The sequence below is a fragment of the Typopeltis vanoorti genome, chromosome 14 (genome assembly GCF_054136105.1).
Source record: "Typopeltis vanoorti isolate ZY-2024b chromosome 14, IOZ_Tvanoo_1.0, whole genome shotgun sequence".
NCBI lineage: Eukaryota > Metazoa > Arthropoda > Arachnida > Uropygi > Thelyphonidae > Typopeltis > Typopeltis vanoorti.
In genome coordinates, this window is record NC_143562.1 from 105747479 (window position 1) to 105775181 (window position 27703).

Below are 27703 nucleotides of genomic sequence, written 5' to 3' on the forward strand. Positions count from 1 at the left end.
ACGGACGCATTTTTCGTCTATTCTCAAAGTACGATTTTTTTTCGATCATTGAATTTATCGTTTAAAAAATTCCCAAGCCGGCGATTCAGCGGATCAAATATCCGAATCGGAGCGAATCGAAGAGAATATGCAATCATACGATGGTAGTCTGAAAAGCTCTCGGCCTTACAATGAAAAAAAAAACGAATTTATAATTCCCAAATTATTTTTTATTTTTCAACATAATCACCCTTAAGACTAATACATTTATTCCAGCAATGCTCCAACGCCATTATCCCGTCCCGGTAGTGGTTCTTAGTAAGTTCTAAAAATTCCACTATACAGCTGCAATCCCTCCTGATTCAAAGAAAAACGCTGACCACCGAGGAATATTTTTAGTTTTGGGAAAAGATAGAAGTCAGAGGGAGCCAAATCTGGGAAATTGGGTGGATGTTCCAACAATTCATAGTGCAGATCATTTGTGGGCAGATGCATTGTCCTGTTGAAAGATGATGTTTTTCTTCTGCAAACCGGATCTTTTCTCACGAATTTCTTCGTCCAGTCTGGTGAAAAGATTGGAATAATATTCCTCAGTTATTGTTTTACCCTTTTCAAGATAATTAATAAACAAAATGACTTCAGCATCCCAAAACACCGACGTCATGACCTTTCCTGCTGATGGAACCAACTTTGTCTTCTTTCTTCCTTCTTTTTATCTTCTTTGGTGCTGAACAACCGGCTTCTGTCCACTGTTTTGACTGCTGTTTGGATTCTGGTGTGTAATGGTGAATCCAAGTCTCATCCATAGTAATAAATCGACTCACAAATCAGTTTTATTCTTGTTGAAACGCTCCAAGCACTCTTCAGAGATTTTCATGCGAGTGCGTCTTTGATATGTTGTGAGCAAGCGCGTGTATTCTTGCATGAACTAATCTACAACTTAAAGTATACCAGAATAATGTATTAATTAATTTCAATACGATATAAAGACAACCTTAATAATGGAACTTGCAATATATTAGCATATGGAAGAAGAAATACTTAGTCTACCGCTCTTTACCATTTGCCATTATATAGCATTAGTTTATTATGCATACTGCTCTAATTCACTTTGAGTTAGTGTCTCATCTACTTTACGGTGCGAGATAACTATCTCGTTGCATTCTTGCATCCCTATAGAAATCCGATAATCATCCTCCATCCTTCTTCCCAATTATCTCAAGTGTCAGATGTTGCCTACATGAACGACATTACTCAATTGTCGCTTTCACACACACACACGGAATATCCATTTTACATTCTGCCAACACCCGAGGACATATCACTGTAAGTTGGAAAGTTTAGTGATTGTGGCTCTGAGGGACAGATTCAAACACCGACACGTCAGCAACACCTGGATACTGAGCAACCCTTAAGGTTACTTTCATTTGATATTGCTTTAATCCATTGAACCTATTACAGAATAATGACTTGCTACCGTAATTTGGAGTTCGTTACTGTCTACATGCCAAATATAATTTCTGAAGAGGTGTTGGAAGTCTGTTGTTTAGTAATTTATTTGTCTAACTCCGATTATCATTAATCAAATCAAACAACATATTATATTATAAGTGACAAATGATGATATAATCTTCATATCCTAAATTTGTACGCATTGTAGTTGATTGCGACGAAAAAAAAACTTCTGACGCAACAATGCTATAAAGATTCACGCGGTTAAGTTATTGGAGCACTAAAATATTTCTATATTTTTCTAACATATACTTGATTCTGTGATTGTATTTATATAAATGATGGCTGGGGGATGTTGATTTGCCTCATCTATACCCTCTTTTAGTTTCCAGTTCGAATTCCACACTGCGTAAACATACACGGAAGATGTTGCCTTCAGGCAACGAACAATTCTTTATGAGTCATAAAGAGAAACAAAGCTAGGGAAGCCGTCCTGTCTTACATTAATAATATATTCCGTCAAATGTGTGTTTAACTACCAAGAAACGTTCGGAAACTAAAAACAACAACAAAAAAATGCATAAAATTTAGCGTCATTGCAGATATCCAAGAACCACAGAAAAAAATGAATATGGTGTGTATTCTGGAGCACAATATTTAAGTACAATTGTGCGATATCATCAAGGCCAGAAGACGTTTGGTATCATCTGCGTTATTTAAGATTTTTCCCAGATGTTTTTCTGGAGAAAGGACATAGGATTATGGGGTGCACCGCAACTGGTGAGAATTGACCGTCGATGGTCATTGATACAAGGAGAAGAATGAAATATCACAGGGTTCCCAACCTATAGGATGTCATTCAGCACTTGAAAAAAGCACGTAACATTAGAATTGCACAGAAAGTGAAATGGCAATTTATTGCCATTTCACTTTCTGTATAATTTTTAATAGAAATAACAATTTTTAGTATAATTTTTAATAGAAATAACAATGCTTCCGAATGTGTGGGATTAATCTGAAGTGTTCATATTTCCTAAATTTTATTCTGACTAAACAGAATGCATAACTGAAATGATTAAGTAAAGATCCTGACCTTGAAATGACATTGGTTCTCATTTTTCTATTCAGGTTATCATTCCTAAATCTTCGGTTGTTTCTTTTAATTGGATAATAGCTTAATGAAATTCATTTTTGAAATCTGTAGTCCACCTAAACAAACAGCCGAAGATTTCGGAAATAACCTGAAGAGAAAAATAAAAAACAATGTCATTTCAAGGTCAAAACCTAACTAGGAGCAAAATAGCAACACAATTTTGGAACATTTAATTCTTTTATATATTTAGAATACATTATTTTGTATGAAGATGAAAAGGACACAGATATGAACTTAAAAAATTCCTAAAAAGTGCAATAAATTCTGAGCTAGAAATCGAACCTGGTATAAAAGCAAACTATTAAACGTTTATAATATGCTAACTAGATTATCAACACTACTATACGAAAGTGAAATTTGAACAATAAGTAAAAAAATAAGTGAAGTAAAACAGTTCAAATGACATTTGTGAGATAAAAAAATTAAGAAATGCGAAAGGAATTAAATCAGGAACCAGTAAAAGAGAAAATAAATAAATATAAATACAAATATTATATAAAATACTAGTTGCTACATTCGTGTATCCATTTAACTGAGTACAGTCTGATCCTAATTTAGAAATAAACAAGCAATTAAAAATTCTCATTAACCAGCGTATTTAGTTTAATAAAATTACGATTTATTGTTCTGCAGTGCGTCATAAATCTAGGAAAAGACAGAAATGCATGTATTGTCTTATAAAAACTCTTTCTTAATAGCTTCCTCTTGGCAGAAATCTAAAAGACACTTCGCTCTTCCACCTACCCCATTCTCTTTCTCTCTCTCTCTCTCTCTCTCTCTCTCATCGCCCATTCAATTCATGCGCTCAGTCTTTTCTATAGACTGAGTTTACATGATTTTCTTTCCTATAAGAAAATCCTTCTTGGGTATCTTGACTGCATTGTAAATATCACTGCATGTGTTTTCCTGATCATTTACGATTCTAACAAAAGCAGAATTTCTATGAGAGGTTTGTCACGAATATCTCGTACAAATTCAAAATACCATTATGCCGTATCTAAGTGATCACAAATTCAATAGAAATATCATTCGATTCTCAATGGGCAATGCATTCACAAAAGTTAACACATGACGTCTGCAAGCATACTGAACTGAGAACAAATTTGTTCTCTAATAACAGCTATTTCAACAATACTACTGAAGAATAATGTATGCAAACAATGTATTATTGGAGTCGCAAAACAGCATTCTTATTTTCTAGTTCGTACTGTTGCGCACGAACATCGTTGCTTCCAATGACGTACAATTCCATTATTATTGAAATATTTCGATTGTCATTTCATGCATGATTTACTTTGGAATATTTCAGTTTTGTATGGGTGTTCTTCGATGAATTCAAAATATGGCAGCTGTTAAAGGAGATTTCTCACTCTAAGCCGTTATGTAATTATATAAATTATGTAGAAATGTTTGCATTAAATTATTTTCATATTCGGATACGGTTGTTAATATATACATTCATTATACTTATGCAATGGAGAGACAGCGCATCATTTGTCTGTTTTTATCCTATTTCGTCATTTCAAATTAGATTTAAAAAAACGCTAAGCCGTTTGTAATTGGCCCTTAGCTCAGTTTTTATGCAACAAGTTAATTCCAAGATTTCTTTGTGGAACGATGACTGGATTACGTTCAGGCATATGAATTTAATCCAGTCATCTAGACAGCAATCGCCTTACAAATTCATAAATTAGCTGTTCCTCCCCTCAATGGCACTGATGTTAGAGATATTGCAAGCTACCATGTCAATGCAAGTGAAATCATGTTTTATGGATTTATGTTCGGAAGGATAAGTAGCCACGAGTTACTTAAATAACCTAAGTGGACATTCTGGATTGAAGATGGCTTCTATATTTTCAATCATAAAGGTGTGATCAACATATACTTGCAACAAATAAAGTCCGGTCTGAGTAACACGTATTTACAGTATAGGATTGTCCGATTTCACAATGATGTTCTTGACTCTGTGTGACTCATATTAGATTTTAATGATTTAATTATTGTTCTGTCATTAGTTAGTCCTTCCATAACTAGCTGAATAGGAGTATACTAAAGATTCATGTTCCTACTAGTTTAAAAAGCATCAGCCCATCTTATATCAATTTATCAGCGCCAATCACTGCAGCGATAACTTGGTTTTAATTCATTGTCACCATATTCAGATATAATATATTTTCACTTAGTTTAACTCAAAAACGAATACATTTAGATACAAATTTTACTGTTCAGGACATACATTATTTCATAGTTGCCTTCATACTACATGAAACGGAAGATGTTCAATTTTTCTCTGTTTTTGGAAGTATGAAAGGCTTGAAAAAAATAACGTGTGATTTCTAGAGCAGGATTTAGTTCATTTTAATTTGTTTCCTTCATTTTATTATTTTTTTTTGTTCATTTTCTTTCTTTAAATGTAACCATACATTAAAAATGTCCTTTTTTTATTAAATAAACAGGACTGAGAAAGACATACATAACTTTAAAATCTAGAATCTTGACATTATTACTAAGACAAATGAGGCGTTTTAGACAGCGGCTTAAATTTTAACATCTGGAAGAATTCATATTAAGAAAAATGTCAAAAAATCTAAAAGAAAAAAAGAACTTCAGTTGCTACAAGAGAGAAAAAAAATCAAAGTAAATGAAAAAGCGAAATGGAAGTGTAGTAGCGGTCGAGAGAAAAAAAGATTGAATAATGATGTGCAAAGACACGTGGCCAGAACTAGAAAACTTCACTTTCCTCTTGTGCTGCCGTTGTTCTGCAGGCAAATGGCTGACGTAAGGGTTTGATAAATGGTTCCATTTCTGTGTATTATCGCGGATCATTTCAGCTGGGATCTCCAGTGGAAATATTTTAATTTTTATTTTAATTAATTCAAGCCCTAACTATTGGGCACATCCCATTCCCCTGCAGTGCGAAACAGGACAACAAAAGATGCCGAGTTTATGAATGCAGGTAATGGATCGGCGGAGTCTTTCTTGAACGGAAACATCGCCCCTGGTGAGCTTGTTGAGTAGAATCGAAAGAAAATCTCACGTCATTTATTAAGAAGCTCATTACAGTTCTAAGGTAAGAAAGTATTCACATTTCTCAAGGTAAGCAGTTAATTCGTATTTCTTGATGCATTTCAAATTAATCCATCAGACATAACAGGAAAATGTTTTCTTATTGATAAACTTTTATCATCTATATAATGGAAATGTTTCTTTTGAGAGACTGACATGCAATAATGTTTCCATGACAACCAGGAGTTTATCTGTTAGAAGCAATATGCGTACTTTAAATAGAATACTTCATAATTTTTGATAATTTGAAGTAGAATACTTAAAAATTATCAAACGTTTACCCTTGATTACTGCATCCCGGGAACAAAACAATCACATTAATATTCCGTGACAAATTTAAAAGAGCCTTCGTAGATCAGTCGGTATAGACGAAGTGCTTTAGTCAGAAGGACTTTTTTTTCACCCGGAAACTCGGATTTTTGTGGGTGAAAAACCCGGGGTTTTAGAGCCACCCAACTTTTCCTTGATACGGTGGCGGTTAAATGTAGAAAAACCCTCGGCAACGCAAGGTAAAAGAGGAAGGAAGGAAGAATGAGACAAATTTAAATATCCACATACCTTTTTATTTTCATCTATTTCCGCTAGAAGAAGCACGTCAGTCCTCTATCTCTTGCATTTAAAATCTTAATTGGGCTGGAAGATTTCACTCATTTTCTTTTTTCTTTTTATTATCATGTTTCGTAGCGAAAAGTCGAGTTTAAATCAACCCGGATTCTCCCACGAGGTCTAACCTAATTTCATGGCAAATATAATGAACGATTATTGTCTGAATGCACTTCGCAAATAGTTCTACAAAGTTAAAAAAAAAAAAGACAGTTTATTAGTCATAGATAAGAGGGAAAATTCGAGAGAACTCGAGCTTCTATGAATTACCATAGAAATATAATAAATACAGTACTTTATAAATCGCTGCTTTTTTGGGGGGGGGATGAAATGAGTGCTTGACTATTTATCCCTTCTTCTGATTGAAGACGATGTGTAGATGGGGTATTATTGAGCTAAAAGCTCTAGTCATGGCTGGGTAACGACAATAGCCGACTCTCAATTAAAACTTCATTGGCTACAGCCATCAATCGCTGTTCAGAACGTTACTGGTTTGATGGGTGAAGCATAAATGCTTTTCATATTCCCCTTCGTCTGCGAGAGAAGTTCTTTGAGTGGAGAGTTATTGAGCTTTAAGCTCGCCCTGGAAGGGCAGTGAGATTAGTTTTGTTGAGCTGAGCATAGAATTGACCTGGGTCTTTTGTATTTGTAGAATTCTGCTTCATTGTAGTCTGAAGGTTGCTTGATCAGCGGTTTCGGATGATTATTTGTCTTGGTGAAGAACTTTTCTGCTAGATCATAAAGAAGGGAGTATCCAGTTTGCTTCTTCTGTTGATCATGGGGTAGAGTTGCGCGATTACTTTGGATGTCTTCGAACCTATGTGTTTTATATGACTGCTGAATTGGAGTTTTTTTTGTCAAGCATCATGCCGAGATATTTGACTTCAGTCTAATCTTAATTCCTAATAGGTGTTTGTCCTCCTTGATCTGGACCTTCTTTTTGGAAAACAGTATAGCTGGACTTTTTTTTTTGGGGGGGGGGGGTTGCCTGTATCCTCCAGTCCATCAGCCACTTCTCCAGTGTATGAATACTGCTTTGGAGTGTTCTGATTGCCAGTTGGGGCTGAGAGATCTTGCTAAAAAAGCAGTATCATCTGCATATAATGCAATGATTGTTGAATTTGGGTTTAGAGGGACATTGTAGATGGGATGGAAATTAGCGGGGGGGGGCAGAAGAGAGACCTGCGGCACAGGCACACCTACTAGGATCTTGCGTCTCGTTGATACAGTTTCATTTATTCTGACCTTCATGTATCTGTCTTTGAGGTATGTGTCAATTATTTTTATTAGATTAATTGGTATATTGCATTTGATGAGTTTGTAGAGAAGAAGCTGATGCCACACCTTATCAAAAGCCTTCGCAGCATCTATGAAGACCGCAGCTGTGTGGAGATTCCAGTTGAAACCTTTTGATATATTCGACCAATCGGTGTATTTGTTGTACAGTGCTATGTTTTTTTTCTGAATCCGAACTGCTCATTTGGAATAATACCTAATTTATCCGTTGCTGATTGAAGCCTTGTTAGAACGACTTTTTCCGCAACCTTTCCAAGGCTGGATAGAAGACTGATAGGTTTGTAGCTTTCGGAAGTTGAGGGTTCTTTCCAATCTTTTTGATTGGTGTGATATCCGCCGTATTCCAAGTTATGGGAAAGTGCTGGAATCTGAGGATGGCACCATAGCTTTTCTAGAGAGTAGTTTGATTATTCAGTTTGTGATTCCATCTAGACCTGGAGCCTTGTTGTTGTTCAGATGGGCTATGATATTTCTAATTTCTGCTGGAGAAGTGGGTGTGATAGGTTCTGAATTATCCTTTTGCTGTCTTAAGACCTGCTTGATGCGGCGGTGATTGCTGAATTTGAATAAGAGGGGTTACATTGTGTTTCTAGGCTATCAATTAGAACTTCGGCTTTTTCCTTGTGTGTGTGTGTGTGTGAGAGAGAGAGCAATTCCTTTCTTGGTCTGTATTGGGTGTATGGGTTGACGTTTAGTGCGGATAGTTTTCAAGAATTTCCAAATGCAGTTGTCTTCTGGGTGTAAATTGGTCAATTTAATTTCCCAATAGTGGTTGCGATATTTCTGAAGAGCTTCACGGACTTGTCTAAGTTATTCAGAGTTGTTTTATTTTGCGGGGCTCTTTTATTGTGGTATCTCTTTCTGGCTTTGTTTTTTTGCTCTTATTAGGTCCATGATTTCCTCAGGGATCCAACCGCTTGCATAACTAATGTTATTGCTTTTTTGATTCACAATAAAGAGGAGATAGACAGCTATGTCTATCTCCTCTTTATTGTGAATGATAGGTCCTGGGCCGATGTGATCTGAGAGAGTTCTGGAGAGCTTGTTCCAAGATATGAAGGAGTGCGGAGGAGAGAATTGCTCATTGTGTGCCGAGCTTAAGCAGAATGGGGTTGTGGTCAGAAGATAACTGACCACAACCAGAAAATAGCGTTTCCAGTTGATATTGGTATCTGATGTTTCTGAGAATGGCGATGTCGAGTACATCTAAGTTTCCAGCTGGGCTGTGATGGGTGGGCTCTGTGGTTCCGGCTATAACAACAGAGTTTCGTGTTGAGTAATGATTTAGAATACGAACTTTGTCATTGACTGTAGAGCTGCACCAAACTATGTGCTTGGCGTTAAAGTCTCCAGGCATAATGATGGAATCTGTGGAGCTGAGAATGGAGTCCAAGTCAGATACCAGTAATGAAATTCTGGGTTGATTGTATGCAGCATAAAGTTTGATCCTACCAACATTGTTTGTATGAACTTCAATACCTGTTATCTCTAGGTTCTCGGTTTGCAGATTGGTCAGGGCGTTGTGGCTTCGATAGTTTTTAATGAATACGCCAGCGCCTCCTCCACTGGCGGTGAGTATCTGTTTGTACAACACGTAGCCTTTTAATTTAGGGCTATTAGCTGGCCTGAGATGTGTTTGATGTATCTGTGAGTACTCTTGCAGTTCCAGGATTTTGTTGCTCAGTCCATTTTCGTTCCACTTTCGTGATTGAGGGCTGTCAGAATTAAATGGATACCTTGCAGGAATCTTTTCGTAGATGGCGAAGAATTTGTCATGCTCAATTCTTGAAACATGATAGCTAGTGAGGCAGTTAATACTGACGTTAGATTAGAGCTTATTTGTTCATGGGATGTTATAGCCTTAGCTCGAGCGGCCTCTGCATAAGTTTTGATCACTGCTGCAGTTTGTTTTCCTTCCTGAGTTGTCGAATTGGAGATTATTTGGACGAGGGACCTGCACGACTGCCTTGAGTAGTGCCCTGCAGGGTGGTGGAAGAGCAGCTTTTGCTGACCCGTGGTTCTTTGGGTGTGCAATGCACCCCTTGTAGTTAGCGGGGTGAGGTCCTCCACAGTTGGCGCATTTAGCTGGCGTGGATCTTGGTTTGGTGCATGTCTGGTGGTCCTCGTCGCATTTGGCACCTGAAGTTGGCCTTGCATAGTTTTTGGGTATGACCAAACCTCTGGCACTGCCGCGCTGAAGATTTTTTCCTTAGCGGCTCAGTAAAAATTTTGAGGCAACAGATAGCAGTCAGTTCGTATATCATTTTCTACATCTTGTCAATCTCTACCAGCACCAGTGGCATAGGCCGTTCATCTGACCTGAGCATCCTGCTCACTTTGACTGGGATCAGGCCTTGACTCATAAGGTCAGCAGTGATTTCTTGAGGGGTGACACCTTCGGTTACCCTACGAAGTACCACCTTCAAATTCTCTTCACTGGGTAAAGCAAATGCATGGTAAGGAAGACTTTTGTTGTCCATTAGCTTTATCATTAGTCAGTTACTGAGGCTGGCTGGATTTTGATTCCTTCCTCTAAGGTTTTAGCCCAGGAATATGAGATGTTATGTTCCCTAAGGGCTAATGAGACAATGGTCTATTTATCCTTGTCCCTTCATATAACAGGGGAGAACCTTTTCAGTGTTCCTCGGGACATCCGGTGTTGCTGAGTCTTCATCCATCTGGTCTTCTGCGTCTTTTGTTTGAATGCTCCCCCTGTGAGTTGTTTTGGCGGAGGGATTTTGATGGCAGAACAGTATTGAATTCTCCTTGTGTTTCCTCCTCCTTTCCATCCTGATCATTAGTTTGAGTGTAGTGCATTATAAAACCCGGCCAGTCGGATTCAAGCTTGTCCATTACGACTTCAGCACCTCTAGTGACTGCTCCTTATTAAGGATCCGGATCTGCTCCTTGATGTTTTCCATATCGAGGTGGTGTATCCTGACGGTTGGAACTGTTTGAGAGCAGTCAAGGATGTGGGAGATTTCACAGTGAAGTAAGCCTGTTGGCCTACTAATTTAATCCCGCAGGGCTAGGAGTCTGCCAGCAAAAAATTCGGTAGACTGAGGTAGACTATTAGCAATGTTTAAACTTTTAATGCCCTACTAAATGAGGAAAGGAGTGTCAAGAACTCACTTGGCCACAGAATGAAAGCCTACCTCCTTAAAAGTTACAGCGGCACTATTCTTAGACCTGCCATCACCCGGGGAGAAATCGTTGTTCGCAGAACGTTACTCTCTATAAGGGTGGAGCATAATGCTTTTAATCCCTCCTAACTGATAAGATTACTGTGTAGGGAAACATTTATGAGCTACGTTGTTCTTATAAGGACTGGTTTAAAGGGGCGAAGCAAGAATACTTTTCCTATTCCCCGTTATCTGTAGAGGACAGTATAAGGATAGGGTGTTATTGAGCTATATAAAGCTCTGATCATGGCAAGAGGGTAACAGCAATAGCCGAGCCTCAGTTAGAATTTCATTGGCTACAGCATTGCCATCCATTACTCTCCAAGGGTCGCTATGTTGTTCCTTATAGTCCTTATAAGGACTGGCTTAAAGGGGCGAAGCAAGAATGCTATTCATCTTCCCCGTTATCTGTAGAGGACAGTGTAGGGATAAGGTGTTATTGAGCAAATTAAAGCTCTGATCATGGCAGGAGGGTAACAGCAATAGCCGAGCCTCAGTTAGAACTTCATTTGCTACAGCATTGCCATCCATTACCCTCCGAGGGTATATTGTTACCCAGTAACTACATTCAATTAATGTAGACTACATATAATTTACATATACAAGTAATGAAAAGGTGTATCATCTTATTATGAACTCAGAAATGAACCCTAGCGGGTTCAATTTCTGTAGATTAAAAAAATACAAACTAACGTATAAATATATAATATTCTATAAAGACAGAACTTGGTAGAATTGACAACCTTTGACTAAAACAGTGACATTTGACGAAATCTAAGTTCTGCCTTTACAGAATATTATACTGTATATTTTTAAACGCGATTTTCCACTGAATAACTTTTCTCGTGAAAACTGCTTTATTTTTCGAACAAAGCTCTTCTCCAGTGAATATTGCAAAAAGAATATTGTTGTTTTCTTTTCCAAACAGTTTTATATCTTCAAAGCATTTGATTCAAGACAAACTTTTTTTTCCCCTTTAGACGCCAAACAAGAACCGACTTCAAAGAATGTAATACAAGGGATTGGATTTTCGAGACACTAATGTATACTCCCAAGTTATGACAGCGTATTAATTTTGCTTTTAAATAATGCATTTAAAAAAAAACTTACATTTTGATAAATTATTCACTGAAACAATAATACAGAACATAACTTTGAACACGAGACTCAATTTAAGCCAAGAACTGAGTTGGACAGTCCCAGGGTATAAAGTTTTTTAAACATCGTATAACCTTTTATCACGAAAAATCTAATTTTCAGCGTACTTTGACCCGTGACCTTGCAACATTCTTGCGATGAGACCGCATGGGATAACCCTTAAGAATATTGCGAGGTGCTGTGTTCATCCAGTGACTGCAAATTCTAGTGGAAATTAAGGATCACAGAATATTCAAGAGAAATCCATTAGTAGCTTGAGATAACTCCATTTTGATATCTATGAATATGCAAACTCCGCCTTCATCCACGAGTGTTGTAAGGCACTTCCTAATCAAATGAACTGTGTTTATAATAATCGAGTAAATTATATTTTCCTTGTATGGTTCGGTACTTAATTTTTCGCGTTCAATGTGCCTCTAGAGTATTCAAGAATAAGTCCTTCTAAATTCAAATGTGAACATAATTACGGCAATTCCGATTATTAAACCGGATCCCAAATATTCGTAACGATCTGGTGCTGATGAGAAAGCTATACAGACCAAAATGGATGCATTCACTGAAAAATTATAACAGAAATATGTTATTAGCCGCTAGATATCGCAAAAGTGTATGCAATGGACATAAAATTGCTGAATCAATACAAACATATTTTTCTTCTTTAGAATCATATACGATATTAAAAATGTCACAAAGACAATAAACTTCGGATGTGTTTATTATTGAAATAATGAGAGATTACTTTTATTTGAAATGAAAGCATTTTACTCTGTAGCAATGGAAGTCAAGTTTAAAACACCCATCATTAATTTCAATAAAGATATATTAAGTAAATCTTTCATAATTATATAACCCTTGGGTAGACTACAAGGGGGAGTGGAGTTAATCGAACGTCAAATGCGGTGATTAATACCCTTGGAGGATAACGAATGGCAAGTGCTGTAGCCAATGAAGTTCTAAGTGAGGCTCGGCTATTTCTGTTACTCTCCTGCCATGATCAGAGCTTTAATAGCTCAATAACAGCTTATCCCTACACTGACCTCTACAGAAAACGGGGAAGATGAAAAGCATTCTTGCTTCGCCCCTTTAAGCCAGTCCTTATAAGGACTATATATATTTGGCTGTCGTTGTGATCGGACGTATTCCTTTAGACTCTGCCTAGTTGAATTTTATATTAGTAGGTCTCGAACTGTGTTCGAGACCTACTGTCCCCCCCCCCACTGTATGAAATATGCAGAGGTCTGATGGCCGGCAGGTCCCACCCGCAATGAGGACCAGTGGTGGATGAATGGTTTTTTTAGGAAGGTAGGTCTCTCCACTGTGTCCACGTAAGTTAACGAAACTCCTTTTTCCTTGTTTTTAGGATAGTTACCTATAATAAACTAACTTTTTGCTGGTAGACGCTTACTCTAAGCTGTCTACGGGATTAGCTAGTAGACTCTCAAAGTCTACAGGATCACTCGCAAACTACTCGGGAAACCCGAGCAACCGCTATTTTCTCTTGGGCCAAATTATGGACTCTCCAAATGATGAGCTCGACTTCAAGCAGCTATTGGCAATCTTCAAACATGTCCGAGGCCAACTGCAAAGGAAATAGCCAGGAAAGGATGCAATCCACCAAATAGAAGAGGTTGAAACAGAGGACTATCAATCCCCTGACCCTCTCCCCAGCACTTCGCAAGATAACTCCAGAGAGATTATGTCGCCAGTTAACGACCAACCCCTAGTGGACTCAGATAACTCTATAGACTATCAGGTTGTCAGCAGAAAGAAGCGCAAGGAGGATCGCCAGCTGCAGAACCTGAAAAAATACCTCAACCCTTGGAAAGAACAGCTTCAATGGACTTAACAGCACAATCTGATGAAAGAATAGAGACCGACTCCAGGGCACACCTCAAAGAGAGGATTCCACCAGTACTTTTAAGAACAAAAGAAAAATGGTCTTTAATTACAGAGACGATGAAGAACACAAACGTCCAATGTACATCAGCCAAGAGTACAGATGAAGGAATCCGGATTCAACCTGAAGGAATTTCGGACTACCGCCAGCTCACCAGACTTATGAATGAACTGAAAGTCCCATACCACACGTTTCAGCTTAAGAGTGAAAAAAATCTAAAAGTGGTCATCAGAGGTCTGGCTGAAACCATACCAGCTGAAGAAATAGCTACTGACCTCAGATCACAAGGCCTTGAGCCGATTAAGATATCGCGCATGTACCGAGCAGACAAGCACCCATGCCTCTGGTCTTAGTAGAGATTAGTAAAGACCAGAGAGAAATTTACGACCTTAAAATAGTCTGCAGCTTAGTCATCAAGACCGAACCTCTCAGAAGAAAGACTTCAGCTGGTCAATGCCATCGCTGCCAAAAACATGGGCATGCACAAAAAAACTATGTAACGCGGATTACAAGTGCGGTGACAACCATCCCTCGCACTCTTGCGTCAAACCGCGAACCACGCCCGCTAGGTGTGCAAACTGTGGTGGCCCACACCCAGCCAACTACAAGGGATGTTCACTCCAACCATCTACCTTGCAAAAGGCTAGAGAGGCACTACCCCCGCCCACTCAGAAGCGAACTACACCAGAAATCAGAACACGAGCTGTTACTCCCAAGAAATCATATACATCTGCGGTCTCTACAAGTAACAAACCAGCATCTTGCAACCAAAACCCCGCAGCAATCCAAGCTGCTACTCTAGGAGAGATGTTAACGGCCTTTAGCAAAACAAATCCCAATCAGGCCGCACCAACAAATTCCACAAAAACACACAAGTCATCTTCTCCATGATTAATGGATAACACGGTTACCATAGCTAACTCAATACAGATTGAATATTGGAATGCTAACAGACTAAACAACAACCTCCTAGAACTAAAAGAATTTGCTGAAAGATATAAGATAGACATCCTTTTAGTCAACGAGACGCACCTTCGGCCTTGCGACAACCTCAAAATAAGGTACTACACACTACTTAGGACAGACAGGCTCAATGCCAGAGGGAACAGAACGGCTATATTTGTTAAAAAAGCATAAGATACAATGAGATCAAGAAAACAACAACTACAATCCTGGAAAAAAACTGGAAATGAAATACATACCAACAACACAGGTAGTCTAAAACTATATTCAGTCTACAACCCCCCCCCCCAGGCAAACCACTCCTAGCCTCAGACCTCTCCCAGCTCCTTGACACAAACGAAGCAACAATAGTGGCGGGAGACCTAAACGCAAATTTGTGTAGGCTCTTCCCATTATTATTGGTGTTTCTACTGTTCGGTGGAACAGTAGAAACACCAATAATAATGGGAAGAGCCTACACAAATTCGCTATGACAAGAAACATCACCATAGCAGGTCCTGTTGAACCAACACACTACGGACCACTGAGTAAACCTGACGTGCTGGATATAGCCATTTTCAGGAACACCCAACACCAGTTCCAGTTACAGGTTATTAATGATATTAGTTCCGACCACAATCCAGTTCTGCTTAGCCTTGGCGGGGAAGCAGAAACCATCCCCGGACAATCCTACACCAATCTCAAGAAGCTCAACGCAACTCTCTGCAACATCACAGGACCTGTCCCAACCATCTCCTCACCCAAAGAAGTAGACACAGCGAACAATAAACTGGAAAGCACAATCAAAACTGGCCTTGCAACAGCCTACGCCGTTACCGCTCCAGCTCAAACCTGCTCCCAGAAGAGATTCTAAAGCTTATCCGTAACAAAAACAGGATCAGACGTCGATACCATGCAACACTATCACCTCAGGATAAACAAGAGCTAAATAGGGCAACAAACCTATTCCGATATGCGATCAAAGACCATAAGAATCAACTATGGGAGAGGAAACTAAGCTCCTTAAACACTGTAGATAATTCATTATGGAAAATGACTAAAGCCCTTCGCAGCGATCACCCCAACATGCAACCAATCCATGGAGAAAGAGGCATAGTCTACCGAGACGATGAAAAAGCAGAAGTCTTTGCAGACACCCTGAAGCTGCAATTTCAACCAAACTACACTCATGAGGACTTTCGCTTTATTGAAAAAATCCACAGGCAAGTACGCTATGCGCTTCATCATACCACCAGCCGTGACAACACAAGCTATACTACGCCAAAGGAAATATACCAAATTATCAAGAACCTCAACAACAGAAAAGCACCAGGTCCTGATCAGATTTCAAACAAAATTATAAAAGCACTCCCTCACAAAACAATAATGAATCTAGTGGCTATCATCAATGCGATGCTAACACTCAACTACTTCCCCACTCGCTGGAAGCAGGCAGATATAATCCTCATCCACAAACCGGGAAAAGCACCTCAGTTTCCCCAGAATTACAGACCTATCAGCCTCTTGTCAGGCTTTGGGAAAATCGCTGAAAAAGTAATACTAAAACGCCTACAAAACGAAACGGACAATCTAGACCTAATCCCAAAAGAACAATTTGGTTTTCGAACTGGTCACTGCACAACTCAACAAATCCACAGACTTATAGAATACATAACTATCGGATTTAATTGGAAACAACATACAGGTGCAATCTTCCTGGATGTGGCGAAAGCCTTCGATAAAGTGTGGCACAAAGGCCTCATCCACAAACTAATAACTGCAAAATACTCACTAAACCTCACCCAAATCATAGACTCTTACCTGAAAGACCGAAAATTTCAAGTGAAACTCCGTGGGCTCAGATCCACCACAAGAAGTATCACAGAAGGTGTCCCGCAAGGCTCCCTATTATCGCCGCTGCTCTTCAACATTTTTATCTCAGACGTCCCAAGCACAGCATCAACCACCATGGCTTTCTATGCGGATGACATGGCGATACTGACCAGATCGCTCAGGCCATACCTAGCCACACAACGACTACAAAACGCAGCAACGAATCTTGAAAAATAGTTTCGGAAATGGAGAATCGATGTCAATGTAGACAAAAGCACGGCCATACTATTTACAAGGAAGAAAGCAAACCATTACGGAGCAGTCACGATGTTCAATGCTGATATCCCATGGCAAAAAGAAGTAAGATACCTGGGAATCAAACTAGATAACCATCTTAGCTTCAACTCCCACATCTCTCATGCCAGCAACAAAGCTAACTCATCAATAGCTCAACTCTACCCTCTACTCAACCGTAGAAGCAAAGTCAGTCCAGAAAACAAATTAAGAACGTACAAAGCAATCATCAGACCCATACTAACTTACGGTTCACCAGCGTGGAGCCATACCTCCCCTAGCAACATCAAAATATTACAAATAATCCAAACCAAATGCCTCCGAATGATCTTCGATGCCCCATGGTTTGTAAGGAACACTATCCTCCACCAAGACGGAAACCTGCCAGACATACCTACGTTTCTCATCCAGATAGCAACCAAGTACTTTGCTCAGGCATCACTCCATCCCAACCTACTCATTCGTGAGTCATCAGATTACGAAGAAAAAGCCAGATGGAAACATAAATGCCCGAAGGTGGCCCTGATCACAGATTGAAATATTTCTACACAACCCTAATTAGGGCGAGCAAAGCTCAAAACTTTCTTTCTTTCTTTAAACAATTAAAAAATAACGATTACCTGATAAAAATCCAAGGCAATGATGTCCATCCATTGATGTCCTTCCATCCATAGAAGTTAGAAGATATATATATATATATATATATAATTATGACAGATTTACTTAATAAATAAATATATATATATATATATATATATATACAGTAGGAAAAACAGACTCGACCGTGAGATGCGGTGATTAATACCTTTGGAGGGTAATGGATGGCAATGCTGTAGCCAATGAAGTTCTAACTGAGGCTCAGCTATTGCTGTTACCCTCTTGCCATGATCAGAGCTTTATAGATCAATAACACCTTATCCTTACACTGTCCTCTACAGATAACGGGGAAGATGAAAAGCATTCTTGCTTCGCCCCTTTAAGCCAGTCCTTATAAGGATAATATATACAGTATTCACAACTGCTGAGTGATAATTGGCTTGGAAAAGTTTTTTGACACATTCCCACTCTCTGCAGTCACAGAAGATAACTCGGACGATATAAGTGAGAAGCTCATTACTCAGTCGCGTCTCTCCCAGACTTTGAGGAGGTCCGTGCGCGCAAGAAGCGCAAAATCTCCCATAGATTTAGGTATGGAAGAAGATTAACCCAGTTCCAATTCCTCCGCCTCCCCGAAAGAGACAGTGCCACCGATTGTCCTCCGGGATAAGAAAAGATGGACACACTGAAGGTCCACCATAACAAACTCACAGATACAGTATCTCTCGGCCAAGAACATGGATGATGATGATATCAAGATCCAGCCGGCTACTGTAACAGACTACAGGAAACTGACAAAAGAGCTAGACTCGAGCAATATTCAATACCACACCTTCTCTCTCAGCTCGGTGAAGAATCTGAAGGTGGTCCTCCGGGGTGTCACAGAGGATATAACTACAGATGAAATAGAGGCCGACCTCCACCACCAGGACCTGCCACCTATTAAGATGAGCAGAATGAGTAGAGCGGATAAAACCCCTATGCCTCTGGTGTTAGCGGAGATCCATAAAGCCTATAAAAATATTTATGACGTAACATAAGTCTGTGGACTCCGGATCACCCCAGAGCCACTCCGGAAAAGGGCATCTTCTGGTCAGTGCCACAGGCGCCAAAAATTTGGCCATACTCAAAGATTCTGCAAGACAGAGTAGAAATGCTAACCCCACTAACACCTGCACAAAGATCGAAAACCACCTCGGCTAAATGTGCAAACTGCGGCCCTCATCCTGCTAACTACAAGGATGTATTCAGCACCCAAAGAACAGAGGGATGGAGACATCTAAACCGTCCCCTTCCTCTAGTAAAAGAACACCAGAGGCTCCCCGCTCGACAGCCGGAGACTCAGCAGCAACAGTCGGTGACCTTCAAAGACAGTGGAAGCCGAAGGCAAACAAGAAGTTATGCTGATGTGACCCGCACGAATAAATCAACATCAGAACAAAATCAGCCAACAGCACCTACAAACCTGACAGCTGTTATTACGGCCTCTCTAGTAAACATGCTACAAGACTTCAGCCTGTCTAATTTTTCAACAACCTCCACTAAAATATTCCTACGTGAAACACAGGCCATCCTCATAGCAATCATAAATGAATAAAAACAAACTTATTCCAGCCTCTTTGCAAATCATTGCATGGAATGCAAATGGCCTAAGAAAAACATTCTGGAGCTCCAAGATTTCACCTACAGATATCAACCAGATATTATACTAATCAGTGAGACACATCCAAGACCCTCAGACAACCCTAAAATACGAGGTTATCTCTTATACAGAAATGACAGATTAAACTACAGAGGCTGTAGCACTGCCGTCTTCATTAAAAATTATATCAAACACTATTCTGTAAACAACCCACCAACCACTAAACTTGAGATCACAGGCGTGGAAGTATTCACTAGCTCGGCTGGCAGATTGAAAATCTACTCAGCTTACAACCCACCCTTAAAAACTCTACTACACTCTGACTAAATGCCATCTTAGGAGTCAGAGAATCCATCATTATTGCCGGGGATTTAAACTCCAAACACCCTGACTGGAATTGTAGAACCACCAACAAGAATGACTGCATCCTTTCCAACTAAATAGGATCAAACTATGCTGTTTTAGCAGGTCCTAGAGAACCAACTCATTTCAGTATGTCTGGCACTGCTGACATCCTGGATATAGCTATCCTACAAGATATTCAACTGAAGTACAGCCTAAAATCACTGGACCAGCTGTCATCGGATCACAACCGAATTCTACTACCACTGGGAAAACAAGAATACCCGTCTCCTCCCCTCTCACTCATGCATATCGTGCGATAGATTGTCAAAAGTACTCAGGGATCACATTGGACCTGTTCCTCACATATGTACAGAAGAAGATGTGGAATCTGCAGTTACAAGCCTCAACCAACAAATTAAGTCCGCTATAACGGTAGCCACCTCCTACAAATCTGTTCCAAAGCCTGGTCGTTGACCTGAAGATAATGGACCCAATCAGAGAAAAAAAACAGAGCTACGAAGAGATTTCGCAACGATTTTGTCGGGCGCCTCAGGACAAAACAGTTCTTAATAGATTGAATGGGCAGTGAAAGATGCATTCAAAACTCATAGAGACCAAGTTTGGGATAAAAAGTTAGCCTCTATCTCACCTAATGATCACTCTATCTGTGTGACTACTGAGACACATCAGTAATAAAAACAAAGTTTGCACTGCTCCTCCAATGCATTACACTGGAGGAGCAGTACAAACCTTTGTATGACAACTTAGATTTCAATCACTGATATAAAATCCACAGACAAGACTCATTAAACCTCCCTGATTCCAGTGATAACCATATTGCACCCACATAACCTGCTGAAATATATGATATTATTAAAAAATTAAAGAACAAAAAAAACTCCTAGACGCTATCTCAAATGGGGTAATCAAACTGCTGCCCCGTAGAGCTGTAGTGCACCTGACTATAATCATAAATGCCATCTTAAGGTTTCACTATTTTCCTTCCACCTGGAAACAGGCTGATGTAATCCCAATTCATAAACCAGGTAAGAACCCAGACCTCCGCCACAATTATTGTCCAATTAGCCTCATCTCCAACTTGGGTAATATTGCAGAGAAGGTCATCCTCTCACGACTTCAAGCTTCAGTAAATGAACTAAACATCCTTCCCAAAGAGCAGTTTGGCTTTCGGCAGCACCATAGTACTACCCTACAAATCCACAGAATTGTGGAATACATTACCACCAGCTATAACTGGTGCCAGTGCACAGGAGCTGTTTTTCTAGATCTATCAAAAGCATTTGACAAAGAATGGTACTTCGGACTGCTGCACAAACTTATCTCAGCCGGTATCTCACTAAAAATGGTACATCTAGTCAGATCATATCTACAGAACAGATTCATCCAAGTCACGATCTACCTCATCTCAGCGCCATATCTTGACCGGAGTGTGGCGGGGATCCCTACAAGCTCCGTTGCTATTTTCTATATACATGTCAGATATCCCGCACAATCCAATGTTATCCATCATGTCCCTATATGCAGATGATATAGCAATATTAACCAGATCTCTCCGACCACACTTCATTACCAGAAAGCTTCAAGAAAACCTTCTAAAGTTGGAGAGATGGTTCTCCAAATGGAGATTGGAAGTAAATCCCCAAAAAAGTTCAGCCGTTCTCTTCACGAAAAGGCCGATATCTCTTGCAAGAGATGTGTTACTATTCAATACTAAAATTCCCTGGAAGACAGAAACGAAATACCTGGGTGTAATTCTCAACAAAAACCTAACTTTCAACCAACGCATCAAGTCTACGCGCGCAAAGGCATCTAAAGCCATCGCTCAGATCAATCCACTAATTAATAGAAATAGCAAGCTAAGTAACAGAATCAAACTGCAGGAACCAGATGACGATTCGTCCTATAATCACCTATGCCTCTCCGGCCTGGAGCTACACCTCTAATACTAACATCATCAAAATACAACGAGTGCAGAACAAGTGTTTGAGAATGATTCTGAACGCCCCGTGGTATGTTAGAAACAATCAACTCCATAGAGATACAAATATTCCCTATATTTTCTCTTTTCTACAATCCTCGGCATCCAAGTTTTTCCTAAAGACGTCCACACATCCCAACGATTTGGTTCAGCAAGCTGCAGCATACGAGGCAACGGACATATTCAAATATAGAAGGCCAAAAGCTATATTGGCCTCCTTTAGTGTTGCATAATCTCCATGCCCATCCAGGGCAAGCAAACTGCTCATAAATTCTACCCTCACTGTAGACGCAACAGATAGCAGGGAATATGAAAAGCATCTTGCTTCACCCCTAAAGACATAAATGTCAATTGTCAAATATACATTCCCATGAGAGTTTCAAGTTTTGAAATCAGACATTTATCTTAAAAATTAAACACATCAATAAAGATATTCATGTTTAGTTAAGGCATCCCAAACTATTATTTTCTTCATAAAAACGATTCGTTGGTAGTGTTTTGCTTGTGATAGTGTTACTGTTTTATGAGAAATGAGAAAAAAAAGAAGATTTTGTTAAATATGTGTATCTTATAAGGTTTTCTACTCAACTAAATTCGGTTGCGCAATATGCTAAAAATATTCAACCTCTTGTTATTGTATATATATATATATTGATGCGCTCCCACATTTTGAATGAACATCTCGAGAAAAGCTCCAATATCGTACTAGTACCGCCGAGAATGCTATAGATATGAAAATGACTTGCATCATTGTGATTGACAATGACTCAAATATTGTAGCGGGTATGCAGACGATGGCAGCAAAAATACATAATGCTACTATCAAATATGTTTTCACTGTGGAACATATTTCGTGTTGTTTTGAAATGAACAAACCGCTTTCCATTATCAAAATAGAAAAAAAAATTGACCTTTTCTACTTATTATTCTGCAACTGTTCAAACATTTATTATCCTAATAGTGTATTGCATAAAACAGCGTATATTTCTATATATATATATATCATCAAGGGATAAAAGGAATTCTAATTCATAATAAAATCTGTAAATCTGTAAACAATTTTCCCAGTAAACTTCTTAGTACTAATATGTCATAAATAAAAAGGTTTATTATTAAACTTGTTTATATAAAGTTAATTTTTTCTTTAAAGTATAAGTTTTTTTTAATAAATTTTATGTTGAATTTACTTTTATTTGGTATTATATACGCAATATATATAATTCTATTAAGAGAATTAATGAATGAATATTAATGTTTTTCAAATTGATCGTGGCGAGATTCTTATAGCAGGTAACGTAGGGGGGGGTGATCAAAGAAGGCTGAAGACCTGCGACAAACGGCTGATCACTTGACGTTAGGATTGACTAACTTTCAACCCGCCCCCTTTCAACATGACACATCGAGGGGGGGGGGGGAACCACCTACTCTACAGTTCTCCGTCTCAATCCACCAACTAACCACATCATCTACACCAACGCCATCTACGTGTTGGAAAATGTTTCCAAAATTGATTTCAAGATTAACAAAATATATATTACATAATTTATAATAAAATATATTTTTTAAATATTGCTAAAATAAATTTTACGCATATAAATTCCTTTTCAACTATTGATTCACATGTAGTTACGCTACAAAATATATATAGAAAAAAAATAGAATGCGTGTTTTTCTCATTTGAGTGCCCCCCCCACTCACTACAAAAAATAATACAATCTCTCCCTGTCTACAGACTTCATAAATCATATTTGTAAAGAACCACCAAAGGCATTGTGATGCTAAGATACTCGATTGATGAAATCAAATATAAGTATTACATATTTAAATTATTTGCATTATGTACGTTTTTATATAACCTGAAACAATAACGGTATATACATTTATAATTATATAGTTATGGTTTAAACATTTTCATAATAAAATATACGCAATTTTTAATTATTGGGATAATCAAGCAGGAAAAAAATCTGAAGATCGTTTACATTACAATAGCAGTCGAATCATATGGAAAATTCATGCGGTCTCTTTCCTAAAGTACAATTCGATATTGAAATAAACGGTTTTTTTTTTTTTTTATACTGTGGGCCCAACAGTGAAAGTAAAAACGAGAAACTATTTTTATTTCCAAAGATACTGAGCCAAAATTGAAGTGAGAGAAAGAAGCAATAAATCTTTGTTTTTTTCTTAGATATTATATTTGATAGCGACACGGCTACAAGAGTTTCTCTGCGAGAGAATACACCTCCACACAATTGATGCCAGTTCTTTATTGCCCAAACAAAGAATACGGGCGTTTGTTGAGTGAACGTATGGGCGGCCAGTAATGACCTCAAAGTCCACGAGGCGCAACTTTAAGTGATCACCACCATAAATATTCCCTTTTATTCTTAAGTGATATCATTATCCGGCATATGTTTACGTAAGCATCTTTTCTTGTTGCAATCTTAGTGTCCTGTAAGAGTGAAGGGAAAATGTTACAATGAATGTAATGAAATAAAAGATAATGTGTGACCTGCTATCGTTATATGAGAAATTTAAGGTTGACTAACAATATCTGTTAATAGTGTTATTGTAGTAAGATTTTAGTTTAAGTGCAGCCGATCAATAATACGCTATGCTTTAGAAGCAATTTGCAATAATCGTAAAACAATAGATAACAATTGATGAATTTCATCATAGGTAATGCTACTACCAAACGACACTCAACTAATCAAATGAATTGTTGAATGAATGTATCGAGTCAGTTAACAATACGACATTCTAATTGTTGTGTTTGGATTTTCGTCTTCCGTTAGGACTAATGGCAAAACATACTAGGTAGTCACCAAGATTCTCTAACATTATTTTATATGCTCTGAAGGTTTAAAGTCGTTTCCATACAAGTTTGGCATGTTTGTGAAGTGTTAGATTTCACGATGACCTCTTACGGAATAATTTTATAACTTTCAATAAGAATCGGACGACTTCCTGTTAGCTGTTTCGCTAACTATATGCTGTTCAGTGCAATTTAGGTTATCCAAATATCGCAAGTAAATTAAGGGCGGCAGCTACGATATTCGAAATATTCACATTCATTTGCATCACTGACAAAATCTAGCCAGCTTTCAATAGCTGAAGCAGAACCAAACTTGGTCGTTTTGATGGAGGTTTAGGAAGTTTTAAGGGGAGATGAAATAAGCCTATTCTAGTATTACTCTGAAATCATAGAATTCTACGAGTTTCCCTCCAATGGGATTATTTGTTTACTCCACTAGCCTCATAATCTCACATCCTTTCTAATTGCTATTCTTGAAATTGCGTCATGTTAGTGAACAGGCAGATGTGAGTATTTGATAAGCATACATTAAATGCACGGAATGAATGTTGTCATGTGCTGATGTTAGGAGAGATAAAGGATTAATGTGTTTTAATGACAGTTTAATTGCCATCAAGCATGATATTCTTAAAGTAATTCTTTGCGCTGTAACTCTAGTACGGAGAGAGGAGAGGACTGGTATCGGTTTAGGTCGTAGTACGGACCCTTGACTCGATATCCAACTTCTCGATTCAACACAGAACTAAGGACGAGTCGATTCGTGAGAGTAAGAGGAACATTGAAAGAAATAAGCAGAAAAAAATCTTGGTGTGCCATTTATAAGATTTTTTGGTCAATGACTTATTTAGTAAGTCTCTCAATCCCTTATATTCTAGCTCTTCAAAGCCACATAACTTTTACACTAAGCAGAGAAAATCTTTAAGAGAGTCTGCGAATAATACAAGAAAGACCAGAACGATAAAATGAAGCGAAGGAGATAAAAGACATTCCCAGCGTATGATAAATAATAAATACCAATTACATCAAAAAAGAAGAAGTACCTTTATTTTATTAGCGCAATGTTGTTTCTCCTGGGCTAGTCATTCATAATTTTCTTTCGTTATCCAAAGGCAAATGTATGAGTTCTGCAAAAACTAAAATACAGTTCGTGACATTTTTAAGCGCACCTATCATTTTAAACTCACTCAGATTTTTCAGAAGCACTCAACACGGTTTTCCGAATAACGTAAGTTCAATGTAAAAATCACGATAGTTTTCACAAATACAGAAATATCAATGATTGAAAACTATCCTCATTACTCACAATCAGTGACGTCACGGTACAAAATACTACTTCGAAATGCACTTTTTTATGATAGCCTACGATTATTCCCTTACATTTTCCCGTCACATACGCACTATATTATATTATATTATATTGACCCGGGGAATATAATTCAATCAATCAACGTCTCAGTAAAAGTTGCTTCTGCCATAACTATGCAGATACTTTGTAAACATACCATATAAGTAATAAAAGGAGTTTTAACCCAATTTAACTGCAAACGGAATGTTTTATAAAATCAACTGAAACGATCTGCTTAGTTTACAATAAGTTAGTGCCATATTTCTTTCTTTGTAAGATAACATATAAACTATATTATGGTTTATGAACATAATTTGGATTTATTGCTAAAATTTAAAAAAGAAGTTAAGCTTCTATCAAATTATATAAGAATATAATATTAGCATTTGTTACTAATATATTTCTAGAGATATATTAGTAACAAATATTATGGATTGAAAAAAATGCATGTTATCTTTGTCATGTACCATGGAGAGACCAGCGTAATAACTGATTGCAGATATGTTTGATCTGTTAACTCTGTTCACATTTTGCCATATTTTTCGTAACTTTAATGTATTTCTTCAACGTTTCTTCTTGAGTGGCTACCGTGTTTTTTTTTTTTTTTTGTTACCCAACCATCTTAACAGGAGGTGGGGGGGTCCTAAATGGATTTAAATAATTGGTAATTTTCCATAATTTAACTGACTTAATTAATCCCCTCCATCTATTAATCTTAATGTGCAAAAACATAGCATTCAATGATTTACTTTTTTATGAGCAGTGATTCTGCATATAAATTGCATTTACATTATTATGAACCTGGTTGTAGATGCTCTGTTCTTTGGTTATCTGGGGATTTTTTTGCTAATTAATCTGGATAGTAATTCAATGTGCATAAGCATTGCATGTAAAGAAGAGAATGTTGAACATTCCTGTCTGATTGCTTTTATTTATTTTTTCATAAACTACAGTTCACGAGTAACTCATTTTACACGTTGCATTATTGTACAGAATTTTCTTTGCGCATATTTTTCACAGCATATCAGCTAATGCTGGACTGCTACATAATTTGCATTATGTAGCAGTTATATATATATATATATATATATATATATATCGAGTGATCCAAAAGTAACAGAAAAAGTAAAAATTCAATAATTCGAAAAGTATAGACAGCAGCACGATGCTGTTTTCACAGAAATGCACAGAAAGACATGGGATTTTTTTTAATAACGAAACATTTTATTACCAGAATAGTTACATTTGCCACTGACAGGTGGAACTTCGCTTGTGCAGTGGCGCAACACAGTTCGCAACGTTTCTAGGATTACAAATGTTCAATGTGACGACCGTCATTCATGAGTATGGACGTCAAACGTGGCACGACACCCTGCACAGCATCGAAGAGGATTTCAGCTGTAATTTGTCACATGATAGCGAATAGCTTGTTTCAACATGGCCAATGACGTCTGCCGACCTCTGTACACCTGTGACTTCAAGTAGCCCCATAACCAAAAGTCACAAGGTGTAAGGTCTGGAGATCTTGGCGGCCATTCATGCGGGAAAGAGCGACTGAGGACACGGTCATCGCCAAATGTCGATCGCAGCAGGTCCTGGACAGAACCTATGATGTGCGGAGGTGCTCCATCCTGCATGAATGTTACACTGTGGAGCGCTTGCAAGGAGGGAATGATGCTGTCTCTTAAAAGCACTGCATAACGCTCGCCTGTGACAGAAACAGTTCGAAATGTACCGCTGTGGACTTCCTCAAAGAAAAAGGGGCCTATAATTAATGACGCAGTGAACCCACACCATGCTGTCACCTTTGGCTGATGCGAAGGGGTTTCCACAATCGCGTGTGGGTTCTCTCTCGCCCAGATGCGGCAGTTGTGCGCATTTACACTTCCGTCAAGCGAAAAGTGCGCCTCGTCAGTCCGCAGGACATTTGACGGCCAGTCCGCATTGTTTTCCATCTGTTGAAAAGCTCAATTTGCAAATTCATGACGTCTCTCGAAATCGGTTGGTTTCAGTTCCTGTACGTGTTGGATTTTGTAAGGATGATCGCCACACAGTCCCGTAGGAAATGCCAGTTCGTCTTGAAATTTCATGCGCACTGCATTCCC

The 27703-nt window shown here is 38.4% G+C and overlaps 1 long non-coding RNA gene across 1 annotated transcript in view; it reads right to left on the reverse strand.

Moving 5' to 3' along the window:
* Nucleotides 1-2601: 2601 nt before the first annotated feature.
* The window catches only part of LOC150099820 (uncharacterized), a 607255-nt gene continuing 582153 nt past the window's right edge, over nt 2602-27703 (reverse strand). The window contains exons 9-10 of the long non-coding RNA XR_016549418.1: nt 6209-6381; nt 2602-2672 (exon numbers count right to left, since the gene is read on the reverse strand). This is a non-coding gene — a long non-coding RNA (uncharacterized LOC150099820). The remainder of the gene's footprint in view (nt 2673-6208; nt 6382-27703) is intronic.